This window comes from Triturus cristatus, chromosome 12 (assembly GCF_964204655.1).
Source record: "Triturus cristatus chromosome 12, aTriCri1.1, whole genome shotgun sequence".
NCBI classification, from domain to species: Eukaryota; Metazoa; Chordata; class Amphibia; order Caudata; family Salamandridae; genus Triturus; species Triturus cristatus.
Genome location: NC_140595.1, coordinates 661,752,826 through 661,778,612, shown reverse-complemented (window position 1 = coordinate 661,778,612; position 25,787 = coordinate 661,752,826). Strand labels below are relative to the sequence as shown.

Sequence of the window (25,787 nt, the reverse complement as noted above, 5' to 3'; positions counted from 1 at the left end):
GTGCCAAATATCACATATCCTCCGCGATGCTCAGTTTAAACATTCCATGATGTGCCATCTTGCATTTCATGCAAACACCACATCAGTGCATTTAAAAATACATTTGTAGAATAATAAATATGATGAAAACAGTGTTCTCACATGATAACCATAAACTGAAGAGCTGCAAAAAATGCTGTATCAGCTACTTACAATAAAAGGTGACTCGAAAAAACTAGCAAAAGAAGAGCATCATCATATTAAAGGTTCTATTCACCATCTTGAGTTGCACCATAGCAGCTTATGGTGCTTTTCTGCTCAGAGTGTGCCTCCAATCCCACATTCATTTTTAATTTCTTTGCAGTTTAAAAACCAACAATTACTGCTCGAAGTTCACTTTTCAAAACCATTCAACCTATTAAATGTATTTCTCTAACCTATGAATGTGGTCCATGTTCACTTTTCCTCATCTTCATCTCGATACTCCTTTGCCAGAAACCAGGTTCACTTCTTCATTCAACCCACCCATCCAAGGTCACCAAATCTTTGAAGCAAGTCTGCCTATTCTCCCTTTCTCTCTATGTACAAGATACCTTGTATCATTTGAATGGACAGCAGGAGAGAAGGATATTTATGGTGAGTGGGGGTGGGGTTTTGAGGAGTAACCTCATTTGCCTAAGAGCCGGGGTATCTGGGAAAAAAAGTATTTTATGGGGGAAGACTTTCACATCTCCTTGGTGAAATTTGTAGGGCCTTATAACATCCTTTCTGTGGATGCAGATTCAGTCGGAACAGAGGTCCTAGTCCTCGCTCTGCCTTTCAAAGGAACTGTAAATATGCATGGCTTATTTGGCTTTGCCCGGCAGGGCTTGCCCGGCAGGGTGAGAATGGCGTTTGTCAGGCGTTCGTCAGGCGATCGGAAGGGGTGAGGCAATAATTTATAATTCAATGATCTTCATGATATTTTCTTGATAATATGAAAGCAGGAAAGGGAAGCTTGGCAATAAGCAATCCTAAAGCAAGGTGTGACTCCAGGAAAGAATGACTTGAAAACAACATACAGAAAGACTCATGTAAAAAGGCCCTGATGAGGCTTGAACTCATGACCCCTGGTTTACAAGACCAGTGCTCTGCCACTGAGCTACAAGGCCAGTCTGCACGCAGGATGTAAATTGCAACATGTATTCTTACTGAGGTATGAATATATCTATGATTTTGAGACTCTGTATGGAAACGTAGTTGCATATGAATGTCCACGTGCGCGCACACATTGAAGACCATGCTTAAGGCACTTTTTTTGGAAGTATGAAAAACTACATTTTCATATGAGAAAATAAGAGTTTTCGCATTCAAGACCATACCGATAGCTCTAGTTAGTATGTCTGCAATCAGTGACATATAGAGAACCCACTTATTAGAAGTGATCTGTCTCTGTGGGGCAGACATATGTTAACAGTCATTCATTTGAGACGGCCTAAACTTTAGGAGTAAGAGCTGCTTTCTTATCAATCTATTTATCCAAACTGGTTAATAAGCCAGGAGTGAGTGAAAGGCAATCCTCTGGAAACTCCATGAAAGATCTAATTTCTATTACGCACAAAATACTTCACTTTATTTGACATATTTGTTAAAATGGAACAGTCAGATGATCCCATCTAGCGGATCCTGGCTCTGTCTTGAAAGAGAGTGTAATTATACTACAAGAAATGCTGGCCATCAAAAGAGACTCTGATGGCTTTCCGACAAAGGTGGGATTCGAACCCACGCGTGCAGAGCACAATGGATTAGCAGTCCATCGCCTTAACCACTCGGCCACCTCGTCTGCCCTACAGCCCCATCTGAAACCTTGCTTCACAAAAGGTACTGAAGTGTCAATATACTGTACCTAAAAAAGAAAAAAACAGCTGAGGCAAGATCTCACATTCCACGTCTTCCCCCAATCAGGGACCTACATTTCATTTTTGGGAAATTCTTACTATGTGCTAATTACAAATATTCATACGATTCCCCTAGACTTTGTCAGAACTGTCAAGATATAATTCTATGGGGTTTTGAATAGACAGAGCATATGTTATAGGACAATTATAGAATCTATTCCGTTTCGACTGTATTTTTAATAGTCATGATAACATGCTAGCATGTGAGTCGATCTTGCACAGTGAATGATGGAGCAGTGTCTGTCATCTACTTGGTCAGCTGTAGATGGCTCACCTGGGGAGATGTGAAAAGAGAGAGCTCCAGTGGCGCAATCGGTTAGCGCGCGGTACTTATACAGCAGTACTTGCACTGAGCCATGCCGAGGTTGTGAGTTCGAGCCTCACCTGTAGCAGCCGTGTTGATTTTCATAAACCATTTCACAAAAAGTAAAGTTTAAACTCAGAGTATGGACGGCCCTTGCTAGAGAGTCTTTACTTCTTATAGGATCTACGTGTCCTACTCCTCTGGGTGCCAAATATCACATATCCTCCGCGATGCTCAGTTTAAACATTCCATGATGTGCCATCTTGCATTTCATGCAAACACCACATCAGTGCATTTAAAAATACATTTGTAGAATAATAAATATGATGAAAACAGTGTTCTCACATGATAACCATAAACTGAAGAGCTGCAAAAAATGCTGTATCAGCTACTTACAATAAAAGGTGACTCGAAAAAACTAGCAAAAGAAGAGCATCATCATATTAAAGGTTCTATTCACCATCTTGAGTTGCACCATAGCAGCTTATGGTGCTTTTCTGCTCAGAGTGTGCCTCCAATCCCACATTCATTTTTAATTTCTTTGCAGTTTAAAAACCAACAATTACTGCTCGAAGTTCACTTTTCAAAACCATTCAATCTATTAAATGTATTTCTCTAACCTATGAATGTGGTCCATGTTCACTTTTCCTCATCTTCATCTCGATACTCCTTTCCCAGAAACCAGGTTCACTTCTTCATTCAACCCACCCATCCAAGGTCACCAAATCTTTGAAGCAAGTCTGCCTATTCTCCCTTTCTCTCTATGTACAAGATACCTTGTATCATTTGAATGGACAGCAGGAGAGAAGGATATTTATGGTGAGTGGGGGTGGGGTTTTGAGGAGTAACCTCATTTGCCTAAGAGCCGGGGTATCTGGGAAAAAAAGTATTTTATGGGGGAAGACTTTCACATCTCCTTGGTGAAATTTGTAGGGCCTTATAACATCCTTTCTGTGGATGCAGATTCAGTCGGAACAGAGGTCCTAGTCCTCGCTCTGCCTTTCAAAGGAACTGTAAATATGCATGGCTTATTTGGCTTTGCCCGGCAGGGTGAGAATGGCGTTTGTCAGGCGTTCGTCAGGCGATCGGAAGGGGTGAGGCAATAATGTATAATTCAATGATCTTCATGATATTTTCTTGATAATATGAAAGCAGGAAAGGGAAGCTTGGCAATAAGCAATCCTAAAGCAAGGTGTGACTCCAGGGAAGAATGACTTGAAAACAACATACAGAAAGACTCATGTAAAAAGGCCCTGATGAGGCTTGAACTCATGACCCCTGGTTTACAAGACCAGTGCTCTCCCACTGAGCTACAAGGCCAGTCTGCACGCAGGATGTAAATTGCAACATGTATTCTTACTGAGGTATGAATATATCTATGATTTTGAGACTCTGTATGGAAACGTAGTTGCATATGAATGTCCACGTGCGCGCACACATTGAAGACCATGCTTAAGGCACTTTTTTTGGAAGTATGAAAAACTACATTTTCATATGAGAAAATAAGAGTTTTCGCATTCAAGACCATACCGATAGCTCTAGTTAGTATGTCTGCAATCAGTGACATATAGAGAACCCACTTATTAGAAGTGATCTGTCTCTGTGGGGCAGACATATGTTAACAGTCATTCATTTGAGACGGCCTAAACTTTAGGAGTAAGAGCTGCTTTCTTATCAATCTATTTATCCAAACTGGTTAATAAGCCAGGAGTGAGTGAAAGGCAATCCTCTGGAAACTCCATGAAAGATCTAATTTCTATTACGCACAAAATACTTCACTTTATTTGACATATTTGTTAAAATGGAACAGTCAGATGATCCCATCTAGCGGATCCTGGCTCTGTCTTGAAAGAGAGTGTAATTATACTACAAGAAATGCTAGCCATCAAAAGAGACTCTGATGGCTTTCCGACAAAGGTGGGATTCGAACCCACGCGTGCAGAGCACAATGGATTAGCAGTCCATCGCCTTAACCACTCGGCCACCTCGTCTGCCCTACAGCCCCATCTGAAACCTTGCTTCACAAAAGGTACTGAAGTGTCAATATACTGTACCTAAAAAAGAAAAAAACAGCTGAGGCAAGATCTCACATTCCACGTCTTCCCCCAATCAGGGACCTACATTTCATTTTTGGGAAATTCTTACTATGTGCTAATTACAAATATTCATACGATTCCCCTAGACTTTGTCAGAACTGTCAAGATATAATTCTATGGGGTTTTGAATAGACAGAGCATATGTTATAGGACAATTATAGAATCTATTCCGTTTGGACTGTATTTTTAATAGTCATGATAACATGCTAGCATGTGAGTCGATCTTGCACAGTGAATGATGGAGCAGTGTCTGTCATCTACTTGGTCAGCTGTAGATGGCTCACCTGGGGAGATGTGAAAAGAGAGAGCTCCAGTGGCGCAATTGGTTAGCGCGCGGTACTTATACAGCAGTACTTGCACTGAGCCATGCCGAGGTTGTGAGTTCGAGCCTCACCTGTAGCAGCCGTGTTGATTTTCATAAACCATTTCACAAAAAGTAAAGTTTAAACTCAGAGTATGGACGGCCCTTGCTAGAGAGTCTTTACTTCTTATAGGATCTACGTGTCCTACTCCTCTGGGTGCCAAATATCACATATCCTCCGCGATGCTCAGTTTAAACATTCCATGATGTGCCATCTTGCATTTCATGCAAACACCACATCAGTGCATTTAAAAATACATTTGTAGAATAATAAATATGATGAAAACAGTGTTCTCACATGATAACCATAAACTGAAGAGCTGCAAAAAATGCTGTATCAGCTACTTACAATAAAAGGTGACTCGAAAAAACTAGCAAAAGAAGAGCATCATCATATTAAAGGTTCTATTCACCATCTTGAGTTGCACCATAGCAGCTTATGGTGCTTTTCTGCTCAGAGTGTGCCTCCAATCCAACATTCATTTTTAATTTCTTTGCAGTTTAAAAACCAACAATTACTGCTCGAAGTTCACTTTTCAAAACCATTCAACCTATTAAATGTATTTCTCTAACCTATGAATGTGGTCCATGCTCACTTTTCCTCATCTTCATCTCGATACTCCTTTCCCAGAAACCAGGTTCACTTCTTCATTCAACCCACCCATCCAAGGTCACCAAATCTTTGAAGCAAGTCTGCCTATTCTCCCTTTCTCTCTATGTACAAGATACCTTGTATCATTTGAATGGACAGCAGGAGAGAAGGATATTTATGGTGAGTGGGGGTGGGGTTTTGAGGAGTAACCTCATTTGCCTAAGAGCCGGGGTATCTGGGAAAAAAAGTATTTTATGGGGGAAGACTTTCACATCTCCTTGGTGAAATTTGTAGGGCCTTATAACATCCTTTCTGTGGATGCAGATTCAGTCGGAACAGAGGTCCTAGTCCTCGCTCTGCCTTTCAAAGGAACTGTAAATATGCATGGCTTATTTGGCTTTGCCCGGCAGGGTGAGAATGGCGTTTGTCAGGCGTTCGTCAGGCGATCGGAAGGGGTGAGGCAATAATGTATAATTCAATGATCTTCATGATATTTTCTTGATAATATGAAAGCAGGAAAGGGAAGCTTGGCAATAAGCAATCCTAAAGCAAGGTGTGACTCCAGGGAAGAATGACTTGAAAACAACATACAGAAAGACTCATGTAAAAAGGCCCTGATGAGGCTTGAACTCATGACCCCTGGTTTACAAGACCAGTGCTCTGCCACTGAGCTACAAGGCCAGTCTGCACGCAGGATGTAAATTGCAACATGTATTCTTACTGAGGTATGAATATATCTATGATTTTGAGACTCTGTATGGAAACGTAGTTGCATATGAATGTCCACGTGCGCGCACACATTGAAGACCATGCTTAAGGCACTTTTTTTGGAAGTATGAAAAACTACATTTTCATATGAGAAAATAAGAGTTTTCGCATTCAAGACCATACCGATAGCTCTAGTTAGTATGTCTGCAATCAGTGACATATAGAGAACCCACTTATTAGAAGTGATCTGTCTCTGTGGGGCAGACATATGTTAACAGTCATTCATTTGAGACTGCCTAAACTTTAGGAGTAAGAGCTGCTTTCTTATCAATCTATTTATCCAAACTGGTTCATAAGCCAGGAGTGAGTGAAAGGCAATCCTCTGGAAACTCCATGAAAGATCTAATTTCTATTACGCACAAAATACTTCACTTTATTTGACATATTTGTTAATATGGAACAGTCAGATGATCCCATCTAGCGGATCCTGGCTCTGTCTTGAAAGAGAGTGTAATTATACTACAAGAAATGCTGGCCATCAAAAGAGACTCTGATGGCTTTCCGACGAAGGTGGGATTCGAACCCACGCATGCAGAGCACAATGGATTAGCAGTCCATCGCCTTAACCACTCGGCCACCTCGTCTGCCCTACAGCCCCATCTGAAACCTTGCTTCACAAAAGGTACTGAAGTGTCAATATACTGTACCTAAAAAAGAAAAAAACAGCTGAGGCAAGATCTCACATTCCACGTCTTCCCCCAATCAGGGACCTACATTTCATTTTTGGGAAATTCTTACTATGTGCTAATTACAAATATTCATAAGATTCCCCTAGACTTTGTCAGAACTGTCAAGATATAATTCTATGGGGTTTTGAATAGACAGAGCATATGTTATAGGACAATTATAGAATCTATTCCGTTTGGACTGTATTTTTAATAGTCATGATAACATGCTAGCATGTGAGTCGATCTTGCACAGTGAATGATGGAGCAGTGTCTGTCATCTACTTGGTCAGCTGTAGATGGCTCACCTGGGGAGATGTGAAAAGAGAGAGCTCCAGTGGCGCAATCGGTTAGCGCGCGGTACTTATAAAGCAGTACTTGCACTGAGCCATGCCGAGGTTGTGAGTTCGAGCCTCACCTGGAGCAGCCGTGTTGTTTTTCATAAACCATTTCACAAAAAGTAAAGTTTAAACTCAGAGTATGGACGGCCCTTGCTAGAGAGTCTTTACTTCTTATAGGATCTACGTGTCCTACTCCTCTGGGTGCCAAATATCACATATCCTCCGCGATGCTCAGTTTAAACATTCCATGATGTGCCATCTTGCATTTCATGCAAACACCACATCAGTGCATTTAAAAATACATTTGTAGAATAATAAATATGATGAAAACTGTGTTCTCACATGATAACCATAAACTGAAGAGCTGCAAAAAATGCTGTATCAGCTACTTACAATAAAAGGTGACTCGAAAAAACTAGCAAAAGAAGAGCATCATCATATTAAAGGTTCTATTCACCATCTTGAGTTGCACCATAGCAGCTTATGGTGCTTTTCTGTTCAGAGTGTGCCTCCAATCCCACATTCATTTTTAATTTCTTTGCAGTTTAAAAACCAACAATTACTGCTCGAAGTTCACTTTTCAAAACCATTCAACCTATTAAATGTATTTCTCTAACCTATGAATGTGGTCCATGTTCACTTTTCCTCATCTTCATCTCGATACTCCTTTCCCAGAAACCAGGTTCACTTCTTCATTCAACCCACCCATCCAAAGTCACCAAATCTTTGAAGCAAGTCTGCCTATTCTCCCTTTCTCTCTATGTACAAGATACCTTGTATCATTTGAATGGACAGCAGGAGAGAAGGATATTTATGGTGAGTGGGGGTGGGGTTTTGAGGAGTAACCTCATTTGCCTAAGAGCCGGGGTATCTGGGAAAAAAAGTATTTTATGGGGGAAGACTTTCACATCTCCTTGGTGAAATTTGTAGGGCCTTATAACATCCTTTCTGTGGATGCAGATTCAGTCGGAACAGAGGTCCTAGTCCTCGCTCTGCCTTTCAAAGGAACTGTAAATATGCATGGCTTATTTGGCTTTGCCCGGCAGGGTGAGAATGGCGTTTGTCAGGCGTTCGTCAGGCGATCGGAAGGGGTGAGGCAATAATGTATAATTCAATGATCTTCATGATATTTTCTTGATAATATGAAAGCAGGAAAGGGAAGCTTGGCAATAAGCAATCCTAAAGCAAGGTGTGACTCCAGGGAAGAATGACTTGAAAACAACATACAGAAAGACTCATGTAAAAAGGCCCTGATGAGGCTTGAACTCATGACCCCTGGTTTACAAGACCAGTGCTCTGCCACTGAGCTACAAGGCCAGTCTGCACACAGGATGTAAATTGCAACATGTATTCTTACTGAGGTATGAATATATCTATGATTTTGAGACTCTGTATGGAAACGTAGTTGCATATGAATGTCCACGTGCGCGCACACATTGAAGACCATGCTTAAGGCACTTTTTTTGGAAGTATGAAAAACTACATTTTCATATGAGAAAATAAGAGTTTTCGCATTCAAGACCATACCGATAGCTCTAGATAGTATGTCTGCAATCAGTGACATATAGAGAACCCACTTATTAGAAGTGATCTGTCTCTGTGGGGCAGACATATGTTAACAGTCATTCATTTGAGACGGCCTAAACTTTAGGAGTAAGAGCTGCTTTCTTATCAATCTATTTATCCAAACTGGTTAATAAGCCAGGAGTGAGTGAAAGGCAATCCTCTGGAAACTCCATGAAAGATCTAATTTCTATTACGCACAAAATACTTCACTTTATTTGACATATTTGTTAAAATGGAACAGTCAGATGATCCCATCTAGCGGATCCTGGCTCTGTCTTGAAAGAGAGTGTAATTATACTACAAGAAATGCTGGCCATCAAAAGAGACTCTGATGGCTTTCCGACGAAGGTGGGATTCGAACCCACGCGTGCAGAGCACAATGGATTAGCAGTCCATCGCCTTAACCACTCGGCCACCTCGTCTGCCCTACAGCCCCATCTGAAACCTTGCTTCACAAAAGGTACTGAAGTGTCAATATACTGTACCTAAAAAAGAAAAAAACAGCTGAGGCAAGATCTCACATTCCACGTCTTCCCCCAATCAGGGACCTACATTTCATTTTTGGGAAATTCTTACTATGTGCTAATTACAAATATTCATAAGATTCCCCTAGACTTTGTCAGAACTGTCAAGATATAATTCTATGGGGTTTTGAATAGACAGAGCATATGTTATAGGACAATTATAGAATCTATTCCGTTTGGACTGTATTTTTAATAGTCATGATAACATGCTAGCATGTGAGTCGATCTTGCACAGTGAATGATGGAGCAGTGTCTGTCATCTACTTGGTCAGCTGTAGATGGCTCACCTGGGGAGATGTGAAAAGAGAGAGCTCCAGTGGCGCAATCGGTTAGCGCGCGGTACTTATACAGCAGTACTTGCACTGAGCCATGCCGAGGTTGTGAGTTCGAGCCTCACCTGTAGCAGCCGTGTTGTTTTTCATAAACCATTTCACAAAAAGTAAACTTTAAACTCAGAGTATGGACGGCCCTTGAGAGAGTCTTTACTTCTTATAGGATCTACGTGTCCTACTCCTCTGGGTGCCAAATATCACATATCCTCCGCGATGCTCAGTTTAAACATTCCATGATGTGCCATCTTGCATTTCATGCAAACACCACATCAGTGCATTTAAAAATACATTTGTAGAATAATAAATATGATGAAAACAGTGTTCTCACATGATAACCATAAACTGAAGAGCTGCAAAAAATGCTGTATCAGCTACTTACAATAAAAGGTGACTCGAAAAAACTAGCAAAAGAAGAGCATCATCATATTAAAGGTTCTATTCACCATCTTGAGTTGCACCATAGCAGCTTATGGTGCTTTTCTGCTCAGAGTGTGCCTCCAATCCCACATTCATTTTTAATTTCTTTGCAGTTTAAAAACCAACAATTACTGCTCGAAGTTCACTTTTCAAAACCATTCAACCTATTAAATGTATTTCTCTAACCTATGAATGTGGTCCATGTTCACTTTTCCTCATCTTCATCTCGATACTCCTTTGCCAGAAACCAGGTTCACTTCTTCATTCAACCCACCCATCCAAGGTCACCAAATCTTTGAAGCAAGTCTGCCTATTCTCCCTTTCTCTCTATGTACAAGATACCTTGTATCATTTGAATGGACAGCAGGAGAGAAGGATATTTATGGTGAGTGGGGGTGGGGTTTTGAGGAGTAACCTCATTTGCCTAAGAGCCGGGGTATCTGGGAAAAAAAGTATTTTATGGGGGAAGACTTTCACATCTCCTTGGTGAAATTTGTAGGGCCTTATAACATCCTTTCTGTGGATGCAGATTCAGTCGGAACAGAGGTCCTAGTCCTCGCTCTGCCTTTCAAAGGAACTGTAAATATGCATGGCTTATTTGGCTTTGCCCGGCAGGGCTTGCCCGGCAGGGTGAGAATGGCGTTTGTCAGGCGTTCGTCAGGCGATCGGAAGGGGTGAGGCAATAATTTATAATTCAATGATCTTCATGATATTTTCTTGATAATATGAAAGCAGGAAAGGGAAGCTTGGCAATAAGCAATCCTAAAGCAAGGTGTGACTCCAGGAAAGAATGACTTGAAAACAACATACAGAAAGACTCATGTAAAAAGGCCCTGATGAGGCTTGAACTCATGACCCCTGGTTTACAAGACCAGTGCTCTGCCACTGAGCTACAAGGCCAGTCTGCACGCAGGATGTAAATTGCAACATGTATTCTTACTGAGGTATGAATATATCTATGATTTTGAGACTCTGTATGGAAACGTAGTTGCATATGAATGTCCACGTGCGCGCACACATTGAAGACCATGCTTAAGGCACTTTTTTTGGAAGTATGAAAAACTACATTTTCATATGAGAAAATAAGAGTTTTCGCATTCAAGACCATACCGATAGCTCTAGTTAGTATGTCTGCAATCAGTGACATATAGAGAACCCACTTATTAGAAGTGATCTGTCTCTGTGGGGCAGACATATGTTAACAGTCATTCATTTGAGACGGCCTAAACTTTAGGAGTAAGAGCTGCTTTCTTATCAATCTATTTATCCAAACTGGTTCATAAGCCAGGAGTGAGTGAAAGGCAATCCTCTGGAAACTCCATGAAAGATCTAATTTCTATTACGCACAAAATACTTCACTTTATTTGACATATTTGTTAAAATGGAACAGTCAGATGATCCCATCTAGCGGATCCTGGCTCTGTCTTGAAAGAGAGTGTAATTATACTACAAGAAATGCTGGCCATCAAAAGAGACTCTGATGGCTTTCCGATGAAGGTGGGATTCGAACCCACGCGTGCAGAGCACAATGGATTAGCAGTCCATCGACTTAACCACTCGGCCACCTCGTCTGCCCTACAGCCCCATCTGAAACCTTGCTTCACAAAAGGTACTGAAGTGTCAATATACTGTACCTAAAAAAGAAAAAAACAGCTGAGGCAAGATCTCACATTCCACGTCTTCCCCCAATCAGGGACCTACATTTCATTTTTGGGAAATTCTTACTATGTGCTAATTACAAATATTCATAAGATTCCCCTAGACTTTGTCAGAACTGTCAAGATATAATTCTATGGGGTTTTGAATAGACAGAGCATATGTTATAGGACAATTATAGAATCTATTCCGTTTGGACTGTATTTTTAATAGTCATGATAACATGCTAGCATGTGAGTCAATCTTGCACAGTGAATGATGGAGCAGTGTCTGTCATCTACTTGGTCAGCTGTAGATGGCTCACCTGGGGAGATGTGAAAAGAGAGAGCTCCAGTGGCGCAATCGGTTAGGGCGCGGTACTTATACAGCAGTACTTGCACTGAGCCATGCCGAGGCTGTGAGTTCGAGCCTCACCTGTAGCAGCCGTGTTGATTTTCATAAACCATTTCACAAAAAGTAAAGTTTAAACTCAGAGTATGGACGGCCCTTGCTAGAGAGTCTTTACTTCTTATAGGATCTACGTGTCCTACTCCTCAGGGTGCCAAATATCACATATCCTCCGCGATGCTCAGTTTAAACATTCCATGATGTGCCATCTTGCATTTCATGCAAACACCACATCAGTGCATTTAAAAATACATTTGTAGAATAATAAATATGATGAAAACAGTGTTCTCACATGATAACCATAAACTGAAGAGCTGCAAAAAATGCTGTATCAGCTACTTACAATAAAAGGTGACTCGAAAAAACTAGCAAAAGAAGAGCATCATCATATTAAAGGTTCTATTCACCATCTTGAGTTGCACCATAGCAGCTTATGGTGCTTTTCTGCTCAGAGTGTGCCTCCAATCCCACATTCATTTTTAATTTCTTTGCAGTTTAAAAAACAACAATTACTGCTCGAAGTTCACTTTTCAAAACCATTCAACCTATTAAATGTATTTCTCTAACCTATGAATGTGGTCCATGTTCACTTTTCCTCATCTTCATCTCGATACTCCTTTGCCAGAAACCAGGTTCACTTCTTCATTCAACCCACCCATCCAAGGTCACCAAATCTTTGAAGCAAGTCTGCCTATTCTCCCTTTCTCTCTATGTACAAGATACCTTGTATCATTTGAATGGACAGCAGGAGAGAAGGATATTTATGGTGAGTGGGGGTGGGGTTTTGAGGAGTAACCTCATTTGCCTAAGAGCCGGGGTATCTGGGAAAAAAAGTATTTTATGGGGGAAGACTTTCACATCTCCTTGGTGAAATTTGTAGGGCCTTATAACATCCTTTCTGTGGATGCAGATTCAGTCGGAACAGAGGTCCTAGTCCTCGCTCTGCCTTTCAAAGGAACTGTAAATATGCATGGCTTATTTGGCTTTGCCCGGCAGGGTGAGAATGGCGTTTGTCAGGCGTTCGTCAGGCGATCGGAAGGGGTAAGGCAATAATTTATAATTCAATGATCTTCATGATATTTTCTTGATAATATGAAAGCAGGAAAGGGAAGCTTGGCAATAAGCAATCCTAAAGCAAGGTGTGACTCCAGGGAAGAATGACTTGAAAACAACATACAGAAAGACTCATGTAAAAAGGCCCTGATGAGGCTTGAACTCATGACCCCTGGTTTACAAGACCAGTGCTCTGCCACTGAGCTACAAGGCCAGTCTGCACGCAGGATGTAAATTGCAACATGTATTCTTACTGAGGTATGAATATATCTATGATTTTGAGACTCTGTATGGAAACGTAGTTGCATATGAATGTCCACGTGCGCGCACACATTGAAGACCATGCTTAAGGCACTTTTTTTGGAAGTATGAAAAACTACATTTTCATATGAGAAAATAAGAGTTTTCGCATTCAAGACCATACCGATAGCTCTAGTTAGTATGTCTGCAATCAGTGACATATAGAGAACCCACTTATTAGAAGTGATCTGTCTCTGTGGGGCAGACATATGTTAACAGTCATTCATTTGAGACGGCCTAAACTTTAGGAGTAAGAGCTGCTTTCTTATCAATCTATTTATCCAAACTGGTTCATAAGCCAGGAGTGAGTGAAAGGCAATCCTCTGGAAACTCCATGAAAGATCTAATTTCTATTACGCACAAAATACTTCACTTTATTTGACATATTTGTTAAAATGGAACAGTCAGATGATCCCATCTAGCGGATCCTGGCTCTGTCTTGAAAGAGAGTGTAATTATACTACAAGAAATGCTGGCCATCAAAAGAGACTCTGATGGCTTTCCGATGAAGGTGGGATTCGAACCCACGCGTGCAGAGCACAATGGATTAGCAGTCCATCGACTTAACCACTCGGCCACCTCGTCTGCCCTACAGCCCCATCTGAAACCTTGCTTCACAAAAGGTACTGAAGTGTCAATATACTGTACCTAAAAAAGAAAAAAACAGCTGAGGCAAGATCTCACATTCCACGTCTTCCCCCAATCAGGGACCTACATTTCATTTTTGGGAAATTCTTACTATGTGCTAATTACAAATATTCATAAGATTCCCCTAGACTTTGTCAGAACTGTCAAGATATAATTCTATGGGGTTTTGAATAGACAGAGCATATGTTATAGGACAATTATAGAATCTATTCCGTTTGGACTGTATTTTTAATAGTCATGATAACATGCTAGCATGTGAGTCGATCTTGCACAGTGAATGATGGAGCAGTGTCTGTCATCTACTTGGTCAGCTGTAGATGGCTCACCTGGGGAGATGTGAAAAGAGAGAGCTCCAGTGGCGCAATCGGTTAGGGCGCGGTACTTATACAGCAGTACTTGCACTGAGCCATGCCGAGGCTGTGAGTTCGAGCCTCACCTGTAGCAGCCGTGTTGATTTTCATAAACCATTTCACAAAAAGTAAAGTTTAAACTCAGAGTATGGACGGCCCTTGCTAGAGAGTCTTTACTTCTTATAGGATCTACGTGTCCTACTCCTCAGGGTGCCAAATATCACATATCCTCCGCGATGCTCAGTTTAAACATTCCATGATGTGCCATCTTGCATTTCATGCAAACACCACATCAGTGCATTTAAAAATACATTTGTAGAATAATAAATATGATGAAAACAGTGTTCTCACATGATAACCATAAACTGAAGAGCTGCAAAAAATGCTGTATCAGCTACTTACAATAAAAGGTGACTCGAAAAAACTAGCAAAAGAAGAGCATCATCATATTAAAGGTTCTATTCACCATCTTGAGTTGCACCATAGCAGCTTATGGTGCTTTTCTGCTCAGAGTGTGCCTCCAATCCCACATTCATTTTTAATTTCTTTGCAGTTTAAAAAACAACAATTACTGCTCGAAGTTCACTTTTCAAAACCATTCAACCTATTAAATGTATTTCTCTAACCTATGAATGTGGTCCATGTTCACTTTTCCTCATCTTCATCTCGATACTCCTTTGCCAGAAACCAGGTTCACTTCTTCATTCAACCCACCCATCCAAGGTCACCAAATCTTTGAAGCAAGTCTGCCTATTCTCCCTTTCTCTCTATGTACAAGATACCTTGTATCATTTGAATGGACAGCAGGAGAGAAGGATATTTATGGTGAGTGGGGGTGGGGTTTTGAGGAGTAACCTCATTTGCCTAAGAGCCGGGGTATCTGGGAAAAAAAGTATTTTATGGGGGAAGACTTTCACATCTCCTTGGTGAAATTTGTAGGGCCTTATAACATCCTTTCTGTGGATGCAGATTCAGTCGGAACAGAGGTCCTAGTCCTCGCTCTGCCTTTCAAAGGAACTGTAAATATGCATGGCTTATTTGGCTTTGCCCGGCAGGGTGAGAATGGCGTTTGTCAGGCGTTCGTCAGGCGATCGGAAGGGGTAAGGCAATAATTTATAATTCAATGATCTTCATGATATTTTCTTGATAATATGAAAGCAGGAAAGGGAAGCTTGGCAATAAGCAATCCTAAAGCAAGGTGTGACTCCAGGGAAGAATGACTTGAAAACAACATACAGAAAGACTCATGTAAAAAGGCCCTGATGAGGCTTGAACTCATGACCCCTGGTTTACAAGACCAGTGCTCTGCCACCGAGCTACAAGGCCAGTCTGCACGCAGGATGTAAATTGCAACATGTATTCTTACTGAGGTATGAATATATCTATGATTTTGAGACTCTGTATGGAAACGTAGTTGCATATGAATGTCCACGTGCGCGCACACATTGAAGACCATGCTTAAGGCACTTTTTTTGGAAGTATGAAAAACTACATTTTCATATGAGAAAATAAGAGTTTTCGCATTCAAGACCATACCGATAGCTCTAGTTAGTATGTCTGCAATCAGTGACATATAGAGAACCCACTTATTAGAAGTGATCTGTCTCTGTGGGGCAGACATATGTTAACAGTCATTCATTTGAGACGGCCTAAACTTTAGGAGTAAGAGCTGCTTTCTTATCAATCTATTTATCCAAACTGGGTAATAAGCCAGGAGTGAGTGAAAGGCAATCCTCTGGAAACTCCATGAAAGATCTAATTTCTATTACGCACAAAATACTTCACTTTATTTGACATATTTGTTAAAATGGAACAGTCAGATGATCCCATCTAGCGGATCCTGGCTCTGTCTTGAAAGAGAGTGTAATTATACTACAAGAAATGCTGGCCATCAAAAGAGACTCTGATGGCTTTCCGACGAAGGTGGGATTCGAACCCACGCGTGCAGAGCACAATGGATTAGCAGTCCATCGCCTTAACCACTCGGCCACCTCGTCTGCCCTACAGCCCCATCTGAAACCTTGCTTCACAAAAGGTACTGAAGTGTCAATATACTGTACCTAAAAAAGAAAAAAACAGCTGAGGCAAGATCTCACATTCCACGTCTTCCCCCAATCAGGGACCTACATTTCATTTTTGGGAAATTCTTACTATGTGCTAATTACAAATATTCATAAGATTCCCCTAGACTTTGTCAGAACTGTCAAGATATAATTCTATGGGGTTTTGAATAGACAGAGCATATGTTATAGGACAATTATAGAATCTATTCCGTTTGGACTGTATTTTTAATAGTCATGATAACATGCTAGCATGTGAGTCGATCTTGCACAGTGAATGATGGAGCAGTGTCTGTCATCTACTTGGTCAGCTGTAGATGGCTCACCTGGGGAGATGTGAAAAGAGAGAGCTCCAGTGGCGCAATCGGTAAGCGCGCGGTACTTATACAGCAGTACTTGCACTGAGCCATGCCGAGGTTGTGAGTTCGAGCCTCACCTGTAGCAGCCGTGTTGATTTTCATAAACCATTTCACAAAAAGTAAAGTTTAAACTCAGAGTATGGACGGCCCTTGAGAGAGTCTTTACTTCTTATAGGATCTACGTGTCCTACTCCTCTGGGTGCCAAATATCACATATCCTCCGCGATGCTCAGTTTAAACATTCCATGATGTGCCATCTTGCATTTCATGCAAACACCACATCAGTGCATTTAAAAATACATTTGTAGAATAATAAATATGATGAAAACAGTGTTCTCACATGATAACCATAAACTGAAGAGCTGCAAAAAATGCTGTATCAGCTACTTACAATAAAAGGTGACTCGAAAAAACTAGCAAAAGAAGAGCATCATCATATTAAAGGTTCTATTCACCATCTTGAGTTGCACCATAGCAGCTTATGGTGCTTTTCTGCTCAGAGTGTGCCTCCAATCCCACATTCATTTTTAATTTCTTTGCAGTTTAAAAAACAACAATTACTGCTCGAAGTTCACTTTTCAAAACCATTCAACCTATTAAATGTATTTCTCTAACCTATGAATGTGGTCCATGTTCACTTTTCCTCATCTTCATCTCGATACTCCTTTGCCAGAAACCAGGTTCACTTCTTCATTCAACCCACCCATCCAAGGTCACCAAATCTTTGAAGCAAGTCTGCCTATTCTCCCTTTCTCTCTATGTACAAGATACCTTGTATCATTTGAATGGACAGCAGGAGAGAAGGATATTTATGGTGAGTGGGGGTGGGGTTTTGAGGAGTAACCTCATTTGCCTAAGAGCCGGGGTATCTGGGAAAAAAAGTATTTTATGGGGGAAGACTTTCACATCTCCTTGGTGAAATTTGTAGCGCCTTATAACATCCTTTCTGTGGATGCAGATTCAGTCGGAACAGAGGTCCTAGTCCTCGCTCTGCCTTTCAAAGGAACTGTAAATATGCATGGCTTATTTGGCTTTGCCCGGCAGGGCTTGCCCGGCAGGGTGAGAATGGCGTTCGTCAGGCGTTCGTCAGGCGATCGGAAGGGGTGAGGCAATAATTTATAATTCAATGATCTTCATGATATTTTCTTGATAATATGAAAGCAGGAAAGGGAAGCTTGGCAATAAGCAATCCTAAAGCAAGGTGTGACTCCAGGGAAGAATGACTTGAAAACAACATACAGAAAGACTCATGTAAAAAGGCCCTGATGAGGCTTGAACTCATGACCCCTGGTTTACAAGACCAGTGCTCTGCCACTGAGCTACAAGGCCAGTCTGCACGCAGGATGTAAATTGCAACATGTATTCTTACTGAGGTATGAATATATCTATGATTTTGAGACTCTGTATGGAAACGTAGTTGCATATGAATGTCCACGTGCGCGCACACATTGAAGACCATGCTTAAGGCACTTTTTTTGGAAGTATGAAAAACTACATTTTCATATGAGAAAATAAGAGTTTTCGCATTCAAGACCATACCGATAGCTCTAGTTAGTATGTCTGCAATCAGTGACATATAGAGAACCCACTTATTAGAAGTGATCTGTCTCTGTGGGGCAGACATATGTTAACAGTCATTCATTTGAGACGGCCTAAACTTTAGGAGTAAGAGCTGCTTTCTTATCAATCTATTTATCCAAACTGGGTAATAAGCCAGGAGTGAGTGAAAGGCAATCCTCTGGAAACTCCATGAAAGATCTAATTTCTATTACGCACAAAATACTTCACTTTATTTGACATATTTGTTAAAATGGAACAGTCAGATGATCCCATCTAGCGGATCCTGGCTCTGTCTTGAAAGAGAGTGTAATTATACTACAAGAAATGCTGGCCATCAAAAGAGACTCTGATGGCTTTCCGATGAAGGTGGGATTCGAACCCACGCGTGCAGAGCACAATGGATTAGCAGTCCATCGACTTAACCACTCGGCCACCTCGTCTGCCCTACAGCCCCATCTGAAACCTTGCTTCACAAAAGGTACTGAAGTGTCAATATACTGTACCTAAAAAAGAAAAAAACAGCTGAGGCAAGATCTCACATTCCACGTCTTCCCCCAATCAGGGACCTACATTTCATTTTTGGGAAATTCTTACTATGTGCTAATTACAAATATTCATAAGATTCCCCTAGACTTTGTCAGAACTGTCAAGATATAATTCTATGGGGTTTTGAATAGACAGAGCATATGTTATAGGACAATTATAGAATCTATTCCGTTTGGACTGTATTTTTAATAGTCATGATAACATGCTAGCATGTGAGTCGATCTTGCACAGTGAATGATGGAGCAGTGTCTGTCATCTACTTGGTCAGCTGTAGATGGCTCACCTGGGGAGATGTGAAAAGAGAGAGCTCCAGTGGCGCAATCGGTTAGCGAGTGGTACTTATACAGCAGTACTTGCACTGAGCCATGCCGAGGCTGTGAGTTCGAGCCTCACCTGTAGCAGCCGTGTTGATTTTCATAAACCATTTCACAAAAAGTAAAGTTTAAACTCAGAGTATGGACGGCCCTTGCTAGAGAGTCTTTACTTCTTATAGGATCTACGTGTCCTACTCCTCAGGGTGCCAAATATCACATATCCTCCGCGATGCTCAGTTTAAACATTCCATGATGTGCCATCTTGCATTTCATGCAAACACCACATCAGTGCATTTAAAAATACATTTGTAGAATAATAAATATGATGAAAACAGTGTTCTCACATGATAACCATAAACTGAAGAGCTGCAAAAAATGCTGTATCAGCTACTTACAATAAAAGGTGACTCGAAAAAACTAGCAAAAGAAGAGCATCATCATATTAAAGGTTCTATTCACCATCTTGAGTTGCACCATAGCAGCTTATGGTGCTTTTCTGCTCAGAGTGTGCCTCCAATCCCACATTCATTTTTAATTTCTTTGCAGTTTAAAAAACAACAATTACTGCTCGAAGTTCACTTTTCAAAACCATTCAACCTATTAAATGTATTTCTCTAACCTATGAATGTGGTCCATGTTCACTTTTCCTCATCTTCATCTCGATACTCCTTTGCCAGAAACCAGGTTCACTTCTTCATTCAACCCACCCATCCAAGGTCACCAAATCTTTGAAGCAAGTCTGCCTATTCTCCCTTTCTCTCTATGTACAAGATACCTTGTATCATTTGAATGGACAGCAGGAGAGAAGGATATTTATGGTGAGTGGGGGTGGGGTTTTGAGGAGTAACCTCATTTGCCTAAGAGCCGGGGTATCTGGGAAAAAAAGTATTTTATGGGGGAAGACTTTCACATCTCCTTGGTGAAATTTGTAGGGCCTTATAACATCCTTTCTGTGGATGCAGATTCAGTCGGAACAGAGGTCCTAGTCCTCGCTCTGCCTTTCAAAGGAACTGTAAATATGCATGGCTTATTTGGCTTTGCCCGGCAGGGTGAGAATGGCGTTTGTCAGGCGTTCGTCAGGCGATCGGAAGGGGTAAGGCAATAATTTATAATTCAATGATCTTCATGATATTTTCTTGATAATATGAAAGCAGGAAAGGGAAGCTTGGCAATAAGCAATCCTAAAGCAAGGTGTGACTCCAGGGAAGAATGACTTGAAAACAACATACAGAAAGACTCATGTAAAAAGGCCCTGATGAGGCTTGAACTCATGACCCCTGGTTTACAAGACCAGTGCTCTGCCACTGAGCTACAAGGCCAGTCTGCACGCAGGATGTAAATTGCAACATGTATTCTTACTGAGGTATGAATATATCTATGATTTTGAGACTCTGTATGGAAACGTAGTTGCATATGAATGTCCACGTGCGCGCACACATTGAAGACCATGCTTAAGGCACTTTTTTTGGAAGTATGAAAAACTACATTTTCATATGAGAAAATAAGAGTTTTCGCATTCAAGACCATACCGATAGCTCTAGTTAGTATGTCTGCAATCAGTGACATATAGAGAACCCACTTATTAGAAGTGATCTGTCTCTGTGGGGCAGACATATGTTAACAGTCATTCATTTGAGACGGCCTAAACTTTAGGAGTAAGAGCTGCTTTCTTATCAATCTATTTATCCAAACTGGGTAATAAGCCAGGAGTGAGTGAAAGGCAATCCTCTGGAAACTCCATGAAAGATCTAATTTCTATTACGCACAAAATACTTCACTTTATTTGACATATTTGTTAAAATGGAACAGTCAGATGATCCCATCTAGCGGATCCTGGCTCTGTCTTGAAAGAGAGTGTAATTATACTACAAGAAATGCTGGCCATCAAAAGAGACTCTGATGGCTTTCCGACGAAGGTGGGATTCGAACCCACGCGTGCAGAGCACAATGGATTAGCAGTCCATCGCCTTAACCACTCGGCCACCTCGTCTGCCCTACAGCCCCATCTGAAACCTTGCTTCACAAAAGGTACTGAAGTGTCAATATACTGTACCTAAAAAAGAAAAAAACAGCTGAGGCAAGATCTCACATTCCACGTCTTCCCCCAATCAGGGACCTACATTTCATTTTTGGGAAATTCTTACTATGTGCTAATTACAAATATTCATAAGATTCCCCTAGACTTTGTCAGAACTGTCAAGATATAATTCTATGGGGTTTTGAATAGACAGAGCATATGTTATAGGACAATTATAGAATCTATTCCGTTTGGACTGTATTTTTAATAGTCATGATAACATGCTAGCATGTGAGTCGATCTTGCACAGTGAATGATGGAGCAGTGTCTGTCATCTACTTGGTCAGCTGTAGATGGCTCACCTGGGGAGATGTGAAAAGAGAGAGCTCCAGTGGCGCAATCGGTAAGCGCGCGGTACTCATACAGCAGTACTTGCACTGAGCCATGCCGAGGTTGTGAGTTCGAGCCTCACCTGTAGCAGCCGTGTTGATTTTCATAAACCATTTCACAAAAAGTAAAGTTTAAACTCAGAGTATGGACGGCCCTTGAGAGAGTCTTTACTTCCTATAGGATCTACGTGTCCTACTCCTCTGGGTGCCAAATATCACATATCCTCCGCGATGCTCAGTTTAAACATTCCATGATGTGCCATCTTGCATTTCATGCAAACACCACATCAGTGCATTTAAAAATACATTTGTAGAATAATAAATATGATGAAAACAGTGTTCTCACATGATAACCATAAACTGAAGAGCTGCAAAAAATGCTGTATCAGCTACTTACAATAAAAGGTGACTCGAAAAAACTAGCAAAAGAAGAGCATCATCATATTAAAGGTTCTATTCACCATCTTGAGTTGCACCATAGCAGCTTATGGTGCTTTTCTGCTCAGAGTGTGCCTCCAATCCCACATTCATTTTTAATTTCTTTGCAGTTTAAAAAACAACAATTACTGCTCGAAGTTCACTTTTCAAAACCATTCAACCTATTAAATGTATTTCTCTAACCTATGAATGTGGTCCATGTTCACTTTTCCTCATCTTCATCTCGATACTCCTTTGCCAGAAACCAGGTTCACTTCTTCATTCAACCCACCCATCCAAGGTCACCAAATCTTTGAAGCAAGTCTGCCTATTCTCCCTTTCTCTCTATGTACAAGATACCTTGTATCATTTGAATGGACAGCAGGAGAGAAGGATATTTATGGTGAGTGGGGGTGGGGTTTTGAGGAGTAACCTCATTTGCCTAAGAGCCGGGGTATCTGGGAAAAAAAGTATTTTATGGGGGAAGACTTTCACATCTCCTTGGTGAAATTTGTAGCGCCTTATAACATCCTTTCTGTGGATGCAGATTCAGTCGGAACAGAGGTCCTAGTCCTCGCTCTGCCTTTCAAAGGAACTGTAAATATGCATGGCTTATTTGGCTTTGCCCGGCAGGGCTTGCCCGGCAGGGTGAGAATGGCGTTCGTCAGGCGTTCGTCAGGCGATCGGAAGGGGTGAGGCAATAATTTATAATTCAATGATCTTCATGATATTTTCTTGATAATATGAAAGCAGGAAAGGGAAGCTTGGCAATAAGCAATCCTAAAGCAAGGTGTGACTCCAGGGAAGAATGACTTGAAAACAACATACAGAAAGACTCATGTAAAAAGGCCCTGATGAGGCTTGAACTCATGACCCCTGGTTTACAAGACCAGTGCTCTGCCACTGAGCTACAAGGCCAGTCTGCACGCAGGATGTAAATTGCAACATGTATTCTTACTGAGGTATGAATATATCTATGATTTTGAGACTCTGTATGGAAACGTAGTTGCATATGAATGTCCACGTGCGCGCACACATTGAAGACCATGCTTAAGGCACTTTTTTTGGAAGTATGAAAAACTACATTTTCATATGAGAAAATAAGAGTTTTCGCATTCAAGACCATACCGATAGCTCTAGTTAGTATGTCTGCAATCAGTGACATATAGAGAACCCACTTATTAGAAGTGATCTGTCTCTGTGGGGCAGACATATGTTAACAGTCATTCATTTGAGACGGCCTAAACTTTAGGAGTAAGAGCTGCTTTCTTATCAATCTATTTATCCAAACTGGGTAATAAGCCAGGAGTGAGTGAAAGGCAATCCTCTGGAAACTCCATGAAAGATCTAATTTCTATTACGCACAAAATACTTCACTTTATTTGACATATTTGTTAAAATGGAACAGTCAGATGATCCCATCTAGCGGATCCTGGCTCTGTCTTGAAAGAGAGTGTAATTATACTACAAGAAATGCTGGCCATCAAAAGAGACTCTGATGGCTTTCCGACGAAGGTGGGATTCGAACCCACGCGTGCAGAGCACAATGGATTAGCAGTCCATCGCCTTAACCACTCGGCCACCTCGTCTGCCCTACAGCCCCATCTGAAACCTTGCTTCACAAAAGGTACTGAAGTGTCAATATACTGTACCTAAAAAAGAAAAAAACAGCTGAGGCAAGATCTCACATTCCACGTCTTCCCCCAATCAGGGACCTACATTTCATTTTTGGGAAATTCTTACTATGTGCTAATTACAAATATTCATAAGATTCCCCTAGACTTTGTCAGAACTGTCAAGATATAATTCTATGGGGTTTTGAATAGACAGAGCATATGTTATAGGACAATTATAGAATCTATTCCGTTTGGACTGTATTTTTAATAGTCATGATAACATGCTAGCATGTGAGTCGATCTTGCACAGTGAATGATGGAGCAGTGTCTGTCATCTACTTGGTCAGCTGTAGATGGCTCACCTGGGGAGATGTGAAAAGAGAGAGCTCCAGTGGCGCAATCGGTTAGCGCGCGGTACTTATACAGCAGTACTTGCACTGAGCCATGCCGAGGTTGTGAGTTCGAGCCTCACCTGTAGCAGCCGTGTTGATTTTCATAAACCATTTCACAAAAAGTAAAGTTTAAACTCAGAGTATGGACGGCCCTTGAGAGAGTCTTTACTTCTTATAGGATCTACGTGTCCTACTCCTCTGGGTGCCAAATATCACATATCCTCCGCGATGCTCAGTTTAAACATTCCATGATGTGCCATCTTGCATTTCATGCAAACACCACATCAGTGCATTTAAAAATACATTTGTAGAATAATAAATATGATGAAAACAGTGTTCTCACATGATAACCATAAACTGAAGAGCTGCAAAAAATGCTGTATCAGCTACTTACAATAAAAGGTGACTCGAAAAAACTAGCAAAAGAAGAGCATCATCATATTAAAGGTTCTATTCACCATCTTGAGTTGCACCATAGCAGCTTATGGTGCTTTTCTGCTCAGAGTGTGCCTCCAATCCCACATTCATTTTTAATTTCTTTGCAGTTTAAAAAACAACAATTACTGCTCGAAGTTCACTTTTCAAAACCATTCAACCTATTAAATGTATTTCTCTAACCTATGAATGTGGTCCATGTTCACTTTTCCTCATCTTCATCTCGATACTCCTTTCCCAGAAACCAGGTTCACTTCTTCATTCATCCCACCCATCCAAAGTCACCAAATCTTTGAAGCAAGTCTGCCTATTCTCCCTTTCTCTCTATGTACAAGATACCTTGTATCATTTGAATGGACAGCAGGAGAGAAGGATATTTATGGTGAGTGGGGGTGGGGTTTTGAGGAGTAACCTCATTTGCCTAAGAGCCGGGGTATCTGGGAAAAAAAGTATTTTATGGGGGAAGACTTTCACATCTCCTTGGTGAAATTTGTAGGGCCTTATAACATCCTTTCTGTGGATGCAGATTCAGTCGGAACAGAGGTCCTAGTCCTCGCTCTGCCTTTCAAAGGAACTGTAAATATGCATGGCTTATTTGGCTTTGCCCGGCAGGGCTTGCCCGGCAGGGTGAGAATGGCGTTTGTCAGGCGATCGGAAGGGGTGAGGCAATAATTTATAATTCAATGATTTTCATGATATTTTCTTGATAATATGAAAGCAGGAAAGGGAAGCTTGGCAATAAGCAATCCTAAAGCAAGGTGTGACTCCAGGGAAGAATGACTTGAAAACAACATACAGAAAGACTCATGTAAAAAGGCCCTGATGAGGCTTGAACTCATGACCCCTGGTTTACAAGACCAGTGCTCTGCCACTGAGCTACAAGGCCAGTCTGCACGCAGGATGTAAATTGCAACATGTATTCTTACTGAGGTATGAATATATCTATGATTTTGAGACTCTGTATGGAAACGTAGTTGCATATGAATGTCCACGTGCGCGCACACATTGAAGACCATGCTTAAGGCACTTTTTTTGGAAGTATGAAAAACTACATTTTCATATGAGAAAATAAGAGTTTTCGCATTCAAGACCATACCGATAGCTCTAGTTAGTATGTCTGCAATCAGTGACATATAGAGAACCCACTTATTAGAAGTGATCTGTCTCTGTGGGGCAGACATATGTTAACAGTCATTCATTTGAGACGGCCTAAACTTTAGGAGTAAGAGCTGCTTTCTTATCAATCTATTTATCCAAACTGGTTAATAAGCCAGGAGTGAGTGAAAGGCAATCCTCTGGAAACTCCATGAAAGATCTAATTTCTATTACGCACAAAATACTTCACTTTATTTGACATATTTGTTAAAATGGAACAGTCAGATGATCCCATCTAGCGGATCCTGGCT

At 41.0% G+C, this 25,787-nt stretch overlaps 18 non-coding genes across 18 annotated transcripts; 2 read left to right on the top strand and 16 right to left on the bottom strand.

Annotated features, from left to right (window-relative positions):
* Positions 1 to 1,058: 1,058 nt before the first annotated feature.
* TRNAT-UGU (transfer RNA threonine (anticodon UGU)) lies at positions 1,059 to 1,130 on the bottom strand. Its single transcript has one exon. It is a non-coding gene; the product is annotated as a tRNA-Thr (tRNA).
* Positions 1,131 to 1,719: 589 nt separating this feature from the next.
* Positions 1,720 to 1,801, bottom strand: TRNAS-GCU (transfer RNA serine (anticodon GCU)). The gene has a single exon. It is a non-coding gene; the product is annotated as a tRNA-Ser (tRNA).
* Positions 1,802 to 3,468: 1,667 nt separating this feature from the next.
* Positions 3,469 to 3,540, bottom strand: TRNAT-UGU (transfer RNA threonine (anticodon UGU)). Its single transcript has one exon. It is a non-coding gene; the product is annotated as a tRNA-Thr (tRNA).
* Positions 3,541 to 4,129: 589 nt separating this feature from the next.
* Positions 4,130 to 4,211, bottom strand: TRNAS-GCU (transfer RNA serine (anticodon GCU)). The gene has a single exon. It is a non-coding gene; the product is annotated as a tRNA-Ser (tRNA).
* Positions 4,212 to 4,623: 412 nt separating this feature from the next.
* Positions 4,624 to 4,718, top strand: TRNAI-UAU (transfer RNA isoleucine (anticodon UAU)). The gene is made up of 2 exons: positions 4,624 to 4,661; positions 4,683 to 4,718. It is a non-coding gene; the product is annotated as a tRNA-Ile (tRNA).
* A 1,160-nt stretch (positions 4,719 to 5,878) lies between these two features.
* TRNAT-UGU (transfer RNA threonine (anticodon UGU)) lies at positions 5,879 to 5,950 on the bottom strand. The gene has a single exon. It is a non-coding gene; the product is annotated as a tRNA-Thr (tRNA).
* A 1,083-nt stretch (positions 5,951 to 7,033) lies between these two features.
* TRNAI-UAU (transfer RNA isoleucine (anticodon UAU)) lies at positions 7,034 to 7,128 on the top strand. Its single transcript has 2 exons — positions 7,034 to 7,071; positions 7,093 to 7,128. It is a non-coding gene; the product is annotated as a tRNA-Ile (tRNA).
* Positions 7,129 to 8,288: 1,160 nt separating this feature from the next.
* TRNAT-UGU (transfer RNA threonine (anticodon UGU)) lies at positions 8,289 to 8,360 on the bottom strand. The gene has a single exon. It is a non-coding gene; the product is annotated as a tRNA-Thr (tRNA).
* Positions 8,361 to 8,949: 589 nt separating this feature from the next.
* TRNAS-GCU (transfer RNA serine (anticodon GCU)) lies at positions 8,950 to 9,031 on the bottom strand. Its single transcript has one exon. It is a non-coding gene; the product is annotated as a tRNA-Ser (tRNA).
* Positions 9,032 to 10,710: 1,679 nt separating this feature from the next.
* On the bottom strand, positions 10,711 to 10,782 carry TRNAT-UGU (transfer RNA threonine (anticodon UGU)). The gene has a single exon. It is a non-coding gene; the product is annotated as a tRNA-Thr (tRNA).
* A 2,338-nt stretch (positions 10,783 to 13,120) lies between these two features.
* Positions 13,121 to 13,192, bottom strand: TRNAT-UGU (transfer RNA threonine (anticodon UGU)). Its single transcript has one exon. It is a non-coding gene; the product is annotated as a tRNA-Thr (tRNA).
* Positions 13,193 to 16,191: 2,999 nt separating this feature from the next.
* On the bottom strand, positions 16,192 to 16,273 carry TRNAS-GCU (transfer RNA serine (anticodon GCU)). Its single transcript has one exon. It is a non-coding gene; the product is annotated as a tRNA-Ser (tRNA).
* A 1,679-nt stretch (positions 16,274 to 17,952) lies between these two features.
* Positions 17,953 to 18,024, bottom strand: TRNAT-UGU (transfer RNA threonine (anticodon UGU)). Its single transcript has one exon. It is a non-coding gene; the product is annotated as a tRNA-Thr (tRNA).
* Positions 18,025 to 20,362: 2,338 nt separating this feature from the next.
* Positions 20,363 to 20,434, bottom strand: TRNAT-UGU (transfer RNA threonine (anticodon UGU)). The gene has a single exon. It is a non-coding gene; the product is annotated as a tRNA-Thr (tRNA).
* A 589-nt stretch (positions 20,435 to 21,023) lies between these two features.
* Positions 21,024 to 21,105, bottom strand: TRNAS-GCU (transfer RNA serine (anticodon GCU)). The gene has a single exon. It is a non-coding gene; the product is annotated as a tRNA-Ser (tRNA).
* Positions 21,106 to 22,784: 1,679 nt separating this feature from the next.
* On the bottom strand, positions 22,785 to 22,856 carry TRNAT-UGU (transfer RNA threonine (anticodon UGU)). The gene has a single exon. It is a non-coding gene; the product is annotated as a tRNA-Thr (tRNA).
* Positions 22,857 to 23,445: 589 nt separating this feature from the next.
* Positions 23,446 to 23,527, bottom strand: TRNAS-GCU (transfer RNA serine (anticodon GCU)). Its single transcript has one exon. It is a non-coding gene; the product is annotated as a tRNA-Ser (tRNA).
* Positions 23,528 to 25,195: 1,668 nt separating this feature from the next.
* Positions 25,196 to 25,267, bottom strand: TRNAT-UGU (transfer RNA threonine (anticodon UGU)). Its single transcript has one exon. It is a non-coding gene; the product is annotated as a tRNA-Thr (tRNA).
* Between the last annotated feature and the right edge of the window lie 520 nt (positions 25,268 to 25,787).